We start from the raw sequence: 14,061 nt of genomic DNA, 5'->3' as shown, positions 1-14,061 counted from the left end.
AAACTACAGCTCCCAGAATTCTTTGAGGGGAGCCATGCCTGCTTAAAGAGGTATCGTAGTGCTTTGAATATATGCCACTTAAAATGACATCCCTCCAGCAACCTCTTCCCATCTCCCAGCCATTTCATCAAACTACAGGACAGGTGGAGCAATAGGGCTTCATGGGTTCTCCGTTAGCTCTGCTTGAAAGCCAGGTTCATCAGGTTTCTCCAGCAGGCTTTGGCTCCTCCTGCCCTTCAAATCCTTCCATTCCATTTAGTCATTACAAGAAGCTTGTAATCATGGCTGAGTTTGCTGTTTTCCTCCTCCCTCCCAATGCATTTTCCCTTTGTGATGTTTCTTTTATATTATAACCCTAAGGGCAGCGACTGCCTTTAGCAGTGATATCTGTAAGCTGCTCTAGGAGCCTTTTTTGTCTGAAGAATGAGATTTTTTTTCATTTAAAAAATGCTTTAAACAAACTTTGAGACGCTTTGAGACTCCTTAAAGGGAGTGAAAGGCGGGGATATCAAATCCAAACAAACAAATAAGTGTAGAGATCACTTCCACCTTGTTGGGAAGTCATCATGTTGTACTTCTGGGTCCCCTCCTCACCCACAGCCTGCTCTGCATCCTTTGCTGCCTTTGTATATTAATAATAATAATAATAATAATAATAATAATAATAATAATAATAATAAATTATTTATACCCCGCCCTCCCCAGCCGAAGCAGGGCTCAGAGCGGCTAACAACAGTAAAATAATACAGCATTCTAAAATCAATTCATTATAAAATCAGGTCAAATCAAATTAATGGCAACCATTGGGCTAGAATTCTGTGCTTTGGCAGAACAGCTCTGTCTTGCAGGCCCTGGAGAAAGATGTCAAGTCCCACAGGGCCCTAGTCTCTTGTGACAGAGCGTTCCACCAGATCGGAGCCACAGCCAAAAAAGCCCTTGCTCTGGCTGAGGCCAGCCTAACCTCTCTGTGGCCTGGGACCGCCAAGATGTTTTTGTTTGAAGACCGTAAGGTCCTCTGCGGGACATACCAGGAGAGGCGGTCCCGTAGGTTCCCTCCCCATGTTGTTCATAATACGTACGTCATGGACTAAAGTGGCACACTCCTGAATTTTTCCACGTGCCCAAATAGACACAGGTGTTAAGTCTTTGTGCCTTTATGGTTTTCATCACGGAAGTGAATAGCCACCACCTCCTTTAAAAATAAGGAATGTTTTGCTACATTTGCTGCTGTCTCACAAGCCACTCATATATGCTTGCAATTCAGCAACGGCTGAAACATCTTGTTGGCCTGAGGCTCTGAAAGATAAGTAATGCGGCCTTGGAGAATGGGGATTAATAATCACCAACTTCCCTTTGCTGAAATAGTTCTGCATGAATACCCTGCTCATGCTAGCTTCCCAGGTAATTAAATCCAGCGTTGGTGCAGTTTATGTGCTCTTTTATCAACACTCTTCATGACCCTGGCTGCTTCCATTAGGCCGTTTAAGAACTTGTTTCCCTGTCCCGCCATGAGAAAGCTATCAGCCATTTGCTTGTGCCAGTAAACTTTCAGGCCTCTAATAATGTTGACAGACAAAACCCTGCTAAACATGATGTTGAGATAAAATGGTGATTGACAAGGTTCATATATGCTGGTTTTATAGGGGAGTAATGAACATATCATTTGTCACTAGTGTGCAAAATTCTCTTGCACTCCAGCCATTGGCTGGACTACTATGACACCATAGTATGTTCATGAACATTCACACTGGGTGTTAGGGGAGGGGTAGTATCTCTGGTGGAGGACACACCATGCTCCTTCTGGGTACTTTATCCACCTTTGGTCGCCACCCTGCACTCAGCTCTCACCTGTGGCTCCTAGAAGCTGTCAGCATGTGACAGCAGCAACACACCAGGAACAGCTCAACTGGCCGGCTAAACCAGGTGATGGGTCTCAAACCTTCAGTGATTTAGGGACTTAGGGAGTTAGGAGCCAGTATGGTGTAGTGGTTAAGAGCAGTAGACTCGTAATCTGGTGAGCCGGGTTTGCGTCTCCGCTCCTCCACATGCAGCTGCTGGGCTAGTCACACTTCTTTGAAGTCTCTCAGCCCCACTCACCTCACAGAGTGTTTGTTGTGGGGGAGGAAGGGAAAGGAGAATGTTAGCTGCTTTGAGACTCCTTCGGGTAGTGATAAAGCGGGATATGAAATCCAAATCCAAACTCTTCTCTTCTTCTTCTTACAATAATAATAATAATAATTTATTATTTATACCCCGCCCATCTGGCTGGGTTTTCCCAGCCACTCTGGGCGTCTTCCAACAGAATATTAATAATAATAATAAAGCGATAGAACATCAAGCATTAAAAACTTTCCTAAACAGGACTGCCTTCAGATGTCTTCTAGAAGTCAGATAGTTGTTTATTTATTTGACATCTGATGAGAGGGCGTTCCACAGGGCGGGCGCCACTACCGAGAAGGCCCTCTGTCTGGTTCCCTGTAGCTTCACTTCTCGCAGTGAGGGAACCACCAGAAGGCCCTCGGAGCTGGACCTCAGTGCATGTGAAGACAGGCTCCAGTGGATTGAACAGATGAGACCCATAGTCTAACAGTCAAGAAGGCGCTTTCTGCACGTGCTGTAGAGGGAACTGTGGGGCAGAGGGGACTCGTCCACCTGGAAAGGTAGCCCTTCTAGGAGAAGAGAAACTCTGATCCTAAACCTCTGCTGCCTTGTGGGGTACATTCGGGAGAAGAATAGGCTAAGGAGTAAACCCTGCACAAATCCAGATTGGAGTCCCCAAGACTGTTGGATGGCATTTTGTATGCCTCCTTCTGGCAACTTCTGCAGCCAAGCTGGTGCCAAGCATATTGCTCTGCTTTCCATTAGACCACATCAGCAAGACCGAGAGGGGGCTCTTGTTGTCTGGGCAGCCCGGGACCTCCATACACATTGCCCAGGCTTGTGCCCCGGGGAAGTCACTTCTGTGCTGCTAACGCAGCAGTTTGACTTAGCGCCTGGAGACGCACTCCATTGTGTCTCGAAACAGACAGGTGCCAACAACAGCAAAAAAAACTGCCTAAGAGGAAGGTTCAATCACATAGCAGGGGCGGCCTGTGCTCATCTTGCTTCCTTGCACCATTATGATTTTCAGCGCCAGAGAGGGGGCACGTTATAGGGTCAAGCTTCAGCAAGCTCTTCAACTTAACGTTCTTCTGGGCATCCTCAGCTGATCTTCATGGGGAAAGGCGCAAGTCCAATCCATAGCTGTCAACCTTCCCTTTTTTTTTTGTGGGAAATTCCCTTATTCCAGCGCCATTTCCCGCTGCTTCCCGCTGCTATCCCGGATTGTTAGATATCCCGTAGACTGTCCCCAGGACAGGTGAGGCTGCTGATCCCTTATTTTCAAATCTGAAAGTTGACAGCTATGGTCCAATCCCTAGCTTCTCCTGATAAGGTAGGAAATGCTCCTATCTGAAACCCTGGAGAACCACTGCAGTCAGTGCCGACAATGCTGGCCTAGACGTACCAGTGGCCTGATTCAGTATAAGGCAGCTTCCTATGGAGGTGACATAAGACATTTAGTCCCTGGCCTTGGCAAGGAGGCAACGAACACCGAGAATCCGTGCTGGAACCGGCCAAGTTTCTTACTCCGATCTGAATTATTAACAGAACCAACATTTTAGCTCCAGGCTTCTAATGTATATATCAATAAGCACACAGGCGCACAAATAGAAAGTTCTGCCGATTCAGACTCTCCATCTGTGCACAGAATACAGATGGATTGTTTTCCGTCGCAGTTTCCTGTCAGAGCTGCCGCTACTTCAAAAAGGCTCTGGGAATGGCTGAGGTCCAGATGAAGCCTCGCGTTTCAGGGCAAAATGCTGTTTGGAGATCTCCAGGGCAGATCTCGAATCCGGCTTCTTGTGTTCTTACATGCTTGCTGGGCCTCTCAGGCCTGCGGGGGGGATGCGAGGGCGTGTTGTCGAGCTCAGCGCATCGTTCCAAGAACAGAATGTTACCTTGCAGCAGTCTGCCCTACAAAAGGATGCAGAGCCGGAGGAATCCCAGCCTCACGCAGCTCATTTAGATGGGCTAAGATAAAGCAAAGGCATCTGATCCTTGAGCCAATGTGAAGCTATACAACTTAGGGCATAGGTCCCCCATCCAATGAAATGGGATTGGCTTTGGAGAATACTCAGCGTATTGACTGGTACTGTTTCCATACTTCTGCTGAGATGCAGCTTTCATGTCTGAAGCACACCCAGGCTAGGCACCTAACTTGGGAGACAGGATAGCAGCCTTCAAAGGATCCCACAGATGAGAAGACTCAAGTTCAGGGGTAAACATGCATGCTCTCTTTAGCCGATTGTGCCTTAAAATGCTGAGAAAGGGATATAGCTCAGTGGCAGAACTCTTGCAGGAAAGAGCCTGTGTTTTTAATTGCCCCCCAAAACTGTGCTTGGCCTTCAGTGTCAACTGCAAGACTGTGCTGAGTGCTGCTAGAGCTCAGTGTGCAAAATGGAGGCAGAGATGCTCCTCCTTCACAATTGCAATACAGATATTTGGCTAATAAACAGCCCAGTAGGTGTCTGCCTATGTTGGCAGTTTGGCAAATACATTAGGCGCATTAGCATGCATGCACACCACTTGCTCCACTCAAGCCATGAAGGCAAGAGTGTCTCCCAGGTGTAGCTGGTGTACACCAAGGTTTGCGCCTGCCACTGTGGTTGCAAGAGCCTGCAACTTACACAATTCATTGGTAGTGTGAAGCTAAAGGAGCCTAATATTAATCATGTACCAGATGCCTAGCAGGCTAGGTACATGGGTAGCAGTGGGAGCTGCACAGGTCAACATCAAGCCACCCTCCCCACCATAGCTGTCAACTTACAGATTTGAAAATAAGGGACCAGCAGCCTCGAAAATAAGGGATCAGCAGCCAAAATAAGGGATTTTCCGGGCACAGGTATGTTCAACTTCTGAGCCCCTCCGAGCCAAAGGCAGAAAGCCCAGCCAGCAGCCAAACGAAGCCTCATCAATAAGGGACAGCAGCGGGACATGGCACTGGGATAAGGGACTGTCCCGCCAAATAAGGGACGCTTGACAGCTATGCTCCCCACCCAAAAAACCCTATATTTTTTATAGTGTACCGCATTGTCCCATTTCAGAGTGAGAAATGCCGGTTTGCTTAGGGTTGGAATTCCACACTGAGCAGGAAATCCGAGTCACTATGAACAGCTACTGTGAGACTTTAAGGGCGAAGTGAGCTTTGTGTGGCTGCCAACGTTGCGAAAGTCTCGATAGTGGAAATTAATTGCCAGCTGTTACTGGAAGCTCATCATCACCTCTTTCACCTTCACGGTCCTCACCTCCTATTTTCTCCAGCGCTTTCCCTTGCACTCTCCAGACATCTTCTTGGACGTCACCTACAAGCAGCCCTCGGAACAAGCAAATATTTTACAGCCCAGCAAGCAAGTGTCAAGAGCTGCAGCTCATCCAGACTCCGCCGTCTTCAGGTCTGGAGATGTCAATGCTTGTGTCGGGTTTTTTGCATTAAATATAGCGCCGGTCAAGGTTTTCTTAGGAGCAAACTCCAGAGTTGTCGGCCGAGGGGCTGGAACATATTTTGCCACACAACACAACCCCTTTCTCAGCAGCCAAACTAACACTGTGTACACACCATACATTTAAGGAAATCTCTCCCCGCCCCAAAAAAAAGAATCACAGGAACTGTAGTTTGTGAAGGGTGCTGAGAATTGTTGCTCTGTGGTGGGTGAACTACAGTTCCCAGAATTCTCAGTAGGGGTGCTTTAAAAGTATGGTGTGCGAGGAGTCAAAGAGTGAGTGGGCCACAATCTAAGCATATCCACACTACAGATGTGACAGTCACTCTCTCTTCTGAGGGCATCTTTGGAACTGTGATTCTGTGAGGGGGCTAGAGGTCTCCTGGAGGAGACTCTTTTTGGGGGAGGGAAATGGTATAAAATCAATCTAAGTCTGTAGGCCTAGATGTACACCAGAGTTCTTCTGACGCAGAACTGATGCCCTTCCAAAATGCCCCCGCCCAGATAGGAAAAACAAACACAAAAGTACCAGCTGCGTAACCGAAAGAGGGAACCTTTAAATTCCAACACATTTCCAATGCTACTCTTCCTTAGGGCAAGAAGAATTGCTTCACCAATAAGCAAGGCAGTTGGCTCCCGCTTATCCATTTGATAAACTGCAAAGGCCTTTCTTACATGTAACTTGAGTGTCGCTGCTTAACCAAGTGATTCCTTTGCAGGTACCTGCTAAAGAGAAAAACAGTTTACAGGCAGTAGGGGAGCCTGAAGTATCAAGGACAGTTTCTGATGAGGCAGTGAACGAACCTCATACAAAAAGACCCCGTTAGCCAGTCCTTAACCTTCGGAAGTTACAATGGCTGCAACAGGTCTTCCGTGGCAAAAGGACCCTGGGACATACAAGCGAGAGCAGCCCACATCATTGCCTGAGACCAGCTATTTCCCAGAACCCTTTTTCTTCAGCGGCCATTCAGCCTACTCATCATTAAACCTTGCTGTGCCTTTATGAGGCATCAGGGTCCAAAACCTCCCTTGTTCCCTCACCATTCTGTCTTCCCCTTTTGTATCACATCTATTAAAGCCTGCAGGCAAGGACTGTGTTGTTTTCTTAAGTACCTAGGAAAGTCTTAAGCACAATCACGATCATAATAATGACATAATGGAGCAGGGTGCTTTTTTCAAAATAAAAATAAAAGCCGGGGCCTGAGCATGCTACAGGCATAGCAGCGCACAAAGGAGCACAAGTTCTGACGGGTTAGGCACAGCTGCTGCTTCCAATACTGCTGCTGGCTGGATTTTTTAGGAAATTATCCTGGTTAGGGAGTAACAGAGCAAGAACTTGGCAGAGCAGGCAGCCAGGGACGATACTGGGCCTTAGGTTTACAGGGCAGTGTTTAATGAACTTTGAGAGTCAAGTGAGGATATCAAGGCCTGAGGCCTAAAGCACAGGCTTCAGAAAATAAATAAAACACTTCATGTACAGCCTCATCAGCTGCCTCTTAGCCAGCTCTTCTGCATTCTTTAGCCGGGTTAAAGAAAGTGTTGTGTTTGTGTTGAAACAGTTTACAGGCAGTAGGGAGCTTGAAGTATCAAGGACAATTTCTGATGAGGCAGTGAATGAACCTCATACAAAAAGACCCCATTAGCCAGTAGTGTCCCTCTGTTCACTTCAGCGCAGGGGTGTCATTGTGACCAATTAGCAAAGAAGAAACCTGAAAATATTCCCAGCCTATTTGTGGCCCACTGCTCTTGGTGTCTGTCATTGTTTTGTGGATGGTTGTTTTGCTGAGGAAGTTAGGGACCATGGACTAAAAGCAGCCTTTGAAAGGGACCGGTTTGGGGCCAGTTTACTTGATGTCCTTAGCACGTATAGGCTCGATGTGAAACTGGTGCTTTTGCAAGTGCCACAAAATGGGTGCCTTTTAGCTAAGTTTTACTCAGAGTAGGTCCATTGAAATGCATGAACATGCCTAAGGTCCATTAATGTCAATGTGCCAACTCTGAGTCAATCTTAGGCCCAGTCACTCCATGTTTAAAGCATTCTGACACCACTTTAAACACTTCCTCAAACCCTGTAACTGTCCCGGTGGGACATCGTGCCAGATCATGGTGGCCATTTTGGGCACTGTGATTTCGGCCCCAATAAAAGCGCATCTTTTGGGTTCTCGTGCAGGTCACGTGACTTGTGCCAGAAGCACAGCCAAGAAGACGGACATCCCGGTTCGGGGACTCAGCACGTTGGAGGGTATACTTCCTGCAAAGCATTCTGGGAGTTGCTATGGGTGCCGAGAGTTCTTAGGAGACCTCTGTTCTCCTCTCAGAGCTATAATTCCAAGAGTTCTCTGTGAAAAGTGGGTTGTCAAACCACTCTCTGGAAACATGCAATTCACAGAAATCTTTGGGGAAAGCCACGACTATTTAAAGTGGCATCATAGTGCTTTAAATGTATGGCATGAATGTGTCCTACGCTGAATTCTACCCAGTGTTCTTTCTGCTGTTGTGAGACACCAATCTTCAGTGTGGCAGCAGCTGTTTTCTCTGAAGTTCTCTGCCTATTAATATTCGTCAGGGGTGTATGGGATGTTAAGGGAGGGGTAATACCTCTGATACGGGATATCTTGGTCTCCTTCTGGGGCAGTTTGTCCACCTTTGGTCCCCACCCTGCACTCAGCTCTCACCTGTAGCTCCCAGAAGCTATCTAGCTTTTGACAGTGGCCACATCCCGGGAAACGGATCCGATTGGGCAGCTGATGGGTCTCAAACCCTCAGTGAGTTATGGACTTCCCCTGCATATGAAGCCAGGCTCCGGTGGATGTAGCAGTGGGTCCAATGGTCAAGAAGGCAGTTTCTGTATGTGCTGCAGAGGGAAGGAAGTGAGGGCCAGATGGGGCCCATCAATCTGGGAATGTTGCCCATCAGAAAACTCTGACACTAAACTTCCACCGCCTTGCAGCTCCACTCGTCCTTTCTAAAGGCTTTGGGAGTAAGCCCTGAGGAAAAATCCGTACCCACTGCCTTGTAGGACACCTTCAGGAGAAGAAAAGGTTAAGGAGCACACCCTACACACATCTGGAACAGTGTCCCTAAGACGGTTGGGTGATGCCTTGTGATTCTTCCACGATTTGACTTCGTCCCCATAGGCCCACTCCGTTGTATCTCAAGACAGACAGGTGGCAACAACAACATTAGTCAGAAACCTTCATTGTACAGTTATTGATGCCTGCTTAAAAAAAACAAACCACTTTTTGCTTAGGTAAACCATGTAATTTTATTATGTACATTTTAAACATGTCTGATTTTATCTATGTTTTAATAAGCTGATTGTGTCTACAATTTTAATGTCTGTTTTTATCCCTTTTTTAAAACAACAACACACAATAGCTTGTATTATTTTATGTAAACCCCTTCATGAAAGACGTTAAAGTATCTCATTGTTCAGTATGTTGTTTGGTTTTCTGGGCAATTTTTCTTCTATAATCCATGGCTTATATTAGGTTTGGGGGGGGGTTACATTATATTACTGCATTCTATGCCTTTTAACATTCCGTAAACTTTGAAGTTTTAGTAAGCTGCCTTGAGGTTTAGGAAAGGGTACAGCATTATTTTAAAAGTAAAAGTTACAGCATGTTCTCTTGGTTGTTTTCAAGGTAAGCGTTGATTGAGGCATGTTCTCATGCAAAGCATCTGTCTTGACAGAGCAAAAATTACGAATGAATGAAAGCAAGTGCATTGTTCTGATGATGCCTTATAGGCACATAAATCCTAACCCTACTCACATTTTAGCCTACTAGACAAATAATCTCTAAATGTAGTCTTATACTTAAACACACACGCTTTTTTCCTTGTATGTCTTGCCCTGCCCTCTAGTGGAATTTAACACTAAGAGCACCTTATTGTGTGAAACTATTCTCACACACCATGGTTTGACACAAGAAAAGGTTGCTTGAGATCAAAACAGGGAAGAAGAAACAGGGAATGAACAGCAGAGTGAACTTGGCTTTCCAAGGAAGGAAGCACAGCTGCGAAACAGTTGAGATCAAGAAGGCTGACCGTCAGCACATTTAAGAAAACCCTCATACATGTCAAGTATTTTCAGAAATCTTCCACGGATAAGAGGTATCTCGGAGGCAGAAAAGCAATATGCTGACATGTAGTTAAGTGGAATCGAGGCGCATCTGATGAAAGCAGAGCAAAAGCAGGCACATATGCTTGTATACACAACTCAGAGACACACACACACTGGAGGGCAGTTGGTTAGAGCGTAGTGCTGACAATACCAAGGTCGCAGGTTCGATTCCCGTAAGAGACAGCTGCATATTCCTGCATTGCAGGGCGTTGGACTAGGTGATCCTCTGGGTCCCTTCCAACTCTACAATTCTAGGATTTTGTGATCCAGAGGGCACTTGGGAGAATTTCCTCAACAACCCACTATTCTAACAGAACCTGCCTTAAACTCCCATGAGGTTGCAAATGAATTGGTGGTGCATGAAGCACTGCTCTGCATCTTCGTCAAGTTTGCCTAGAAGATGTCCCTGAATTGGGATAACGCCCCTTGTTTGCCTGGATGGAGAGGCAGGTATGTGCACATGTATAAACCCCTGACTTTCGTGTGGCCCAAATCTAGCCTAGTGTACATAGCAAACATCCATTTGGTCCTCCCAATTTTGCTTATGGACATTGGGCCAAAAAAGGTTCCTATCTGAAAGCTTTTGCCTCTCGGCTGGGATGTCCTACATTTCTCCACCAGCGGCGGTCAGTGACACAGAGCTCTGGATCACAGCTGTTGTGAAGATGGGACTCTTCTCTGGAGCTGCCTAAAGTTTTGCAGGTGTTCAGATTTAGGACCCGTGTGCACTTTCCCTTCCTAGTGGTGCGTTACCCTTAAAACACCCAGCCACAAAACCAGGCAGCCTGGATTTGTTGAGCAGAAACACAAGACACCAGGGACTGACGGCTGACTGGGTCTATAGGCAAGCACAGCGCTAACGACAGATGTTGTGTCAACTTCCCAGCGCAGGCCTGCCAACGGATTTGCTATTCTAGAAGCGGGCACAAGCAGCCATGCCAAATTTCCTGCGGTTTAGTGATATGAAGCAGGTTATGAAGCATCAAAACCAGACAGGCTTCCTAATTCAATTCAGTGTGATGGAAATCGGGCTCAGGAGTGGGATGACTTAAGGCTCTAGCCTTAAGCAAAGATCCTTTCCGGTTCCCCCATAGACTCTTCTCGGTTAACTCATTTTCCTCTTCGTGTGTTCCTATATTCTAATCGAGATATGGATGCTATTCTGTATCAGGGATGAATATGGTGCCCTCCAGCTGTTTTTGGACTGCAGCTCGTATCAGCCTCAGGTAGCACCGCCAGTGGTGGTGGAGGAAGTTGAAGTTCATCAATATCTGGAGGTCAGCACGATGAGCACCCCTGTTCTGGACTGTAAACCTCTCAAAGGGATGGAGATTCTTATCCACCCCCACTTAACTTCTCTGTAAAAGGAGAATGGCACAGATTCAACCCAATGGCATCTCCAGCTAAAGGATTCCAGAAAGGCTGGAAGACGTCTCTGTCCGAGATGTTGGAGAATCACAACCAGTTATAGGAGGCAGAACTGGTTCAGCGGCTTTTGTGATAATTTTGTGTGTGGGTGTTATTGATTTGTTTTGTTTTTGTTGTTTTGATTACGGTTGGTTTTTTGTTTGTTTGTTCCTATCTTGTATTTTTATGCTGTGAACTACCCTGAGATCTACAGATCAAGGGTGGTATACAAATTAATAAAATAAAATAAAATAGAAAGGGAGCAATGGCTTTAATTCACTCAAGAGTATTAGCAAGCACTGCTACAAGTCTGCTTTAGTCCCCTCTTCAGCCCCTGAGCCAATGGACACCATCTGCCTTGTGAGAAGGAAGAAGAGAAGTGAGGCAACATCAAACCCTGCACCTGCTTCCTCCTCTCCCCACCACAGGACCCATTCCATATCACGTCATTTATTGTACTATTTTAAAATAGCACACCACTTTGCCAATCTTAAAGCTCACACAAATTCCCAGAGGCTATGTCTACCAACGCCTGCTAGCCACAATGGCCATTTTCTACCTCCATTGCATGGCCCTGAATACCAGTCGCTTGGAATCACAAATGGAAAGATCGCCGTTGTGCTCAGGTCGTGCTTGCGGGCTTCCCATGGACATCTGGTTTGCCACTGTGGGAACAGAGTGCTGGAATAAATTGGCTTTGATTCAGAAGCACTCTTCTTGTGGGTTTATGATGCATCCTGGCTGCGAGTCCTGGAGGACCTGCTCCCTGCCTTGCAGGTTATTTTCTACCTGGTCTGGGAGGGCAGGACTGACTCCAGCTGCAAAAGCTGAGGCTGCTGAAGACTCTGGCTGGGATGTTGTTTGGAGTTTTTTGTTGGGAGGGCAGTTGTTGCTGGGTGGTTTTTGTTCTGTATATTTTGGATCTTGTGGAAATTGTTCTGTTTGGTTGTGTATTTTAAAACATTTTACTTACCGTACTCTTTATGACTACTTTTGTTATATTGTAGGTATGTATTTTTTTTCATGCCTTGAGCATGATTTGAACTGTGGAAAGGTAGCATACACATAAAACGATATATAGCATAGCATAGCACATAGCACTGTAGAGTTGGAAGGGACCCTGAGGATCATCTAGTCCAACCCCCTGCAACGCAGGAATATGCAGCTGGTCCATACAGGGATTGAACCTGCAACCTTGGTGTTATCAGCACCATGGTCTAACCAACTGAGCTATCCAGTTATATGAATGTATGTATATAAATATAACCCAGCCATCTGTCTAGGCTTGCTAAAGTCCAGCATATGAGAAAGGCTTTTGCAATGTTATGTGTGGGCTGAAAATATTAGAATGTAATTACATATAACTCTGTTCACCTCTGGCCCTGCATTATTCCTTCACTGCCCTTCAGTGCTCTCATCTTAATACAGCTACAGAGACCAATCATGAAAAAACTCTTCCTTGCTTATGAGCCATTTGTGGTCAAATGTGTGACCCAGTCATTCCTTTGTTAATCCTGTTATGTTACTGACATAATTATCCTCTTTCAAAGATTACTGCTTACAGGTTGGGAGTCCAGGAAACTTCCTTTTCCAGGCCTTCAAATATACATTGGAGTTGGAACTTTTCTCACTTCCTAAAACATGCCTCCTCCCCCATGGCTCTATTGCCACATTTTGTCAGCAAACTGCAGGCTATCGTGCAGCCTAAGAATCATCAAGCTTTCTTAAGCAAAGGAATTTCTAAGCAAGCAAAATAACAAGAGACTTGGCCTTTGTCTCATTCTCACCAGACCTGATTGGCCTTTTGCCCTTGGGACAGTGGTGGCTGTTATTCATTGAGGAAGGGACACCACAAGTGGATGGAGCCGGAACCAAAAACAGGCAGAACCAACACTTTCTCGTTTTGTTCCCCTCCTCCTCCTCAACCAGTTCTACAAGGGCAACACATATGCTAAGGAGGAAGAAGCTTACAGCTAGTCTCACCCCCAGGACTGGTTGTAAGTAATGGTGTAGGCAGGTGGGGGCTGGTTGAGCAGAGACTACGGTTAGTGGGGCAATGCCTCATTTGCTCACATGGCCCAGCCTCCACTACCTTGGCACTGTGATCTTACCTGGACTTGCATCTTCCAAGGAACCCAACTATATCAACAGCTGCCACCTTCAAGCTGGTACATAACATGGTGCTCTTTCTCCATTTGCAAAAATTAGAACCAAGACATACAAAAATAAGGACTGTGTAAGAGCTCAGCTGTACAGTAACAGATCACAGAAAGAAAGCCACACCACATCTGATTAATTCCATCATCTCTCTGGTTTACACAGCAAGTACACCAAAATTCCAAATTCCCTTTTCTTTGTGGATTAGCAGCAGCCTTGTATTGTGCTATACGTCTTCCTCCGAGATTGGTTCCATTAAAAAAAAAAAACCTTTGTTTTCCTTGGCTTCTGATAAGTTATGCTGCAAAGGTGCAGATAACATTTCGACAAAGCTAGATAAGAAATTAAAATCAGATTAAACCTTATTCCATCATTTCACTTTTAAATAGCAAAGTGCACCTTCTCTGGGGATGTTGTCTTAGCCTGTGAGAAAGCCAAACATTAAACAATGTAGTTATATTAACTTATTTACCATCCCCGCTTGCTGGCATTTCTTTTGTTTGAAGAAGCACACAGAATGTCAGAAAGTGGGAACTTAATATATTAGTAGTCTTACAGTAGAATACCATTCAGGAAGGCAAACTGGACTTGCATTGACAAACCCCAGCTATAAATTGAGTACTGTGCCAATATTTATAATTCTGTACCCCAACATGCTAAATTTTGCAACCTGCATAAATTTTGCAAATAAAACATACCTGAATCCTTTGTTGTGGGTATTCTGCTCACGGAGGTGGGGAGAAGAGGCCACACCACTGGCTTCTCTTATTTCAGCCAGCATCACAGATATGTACATCTTCTCAGCTATAAGGACTAGGACAATCTTTCCCAACC

Source organism: Podarcis muralis, chromosome 12 (assembly GCF_964188315.1).
Source record: "Podarcis muralis chromosome 12, rPodMur119.hap1.1, whole genome shotgun sequence".
NCBI lineage: Eukaryota > Metazoa > Chordata > Lepidosauria > Squamata > Lacertidae > Podarcis > Podarcis muralis.
Note: the sequence above shows the minus strand (reverse complement) of the source record.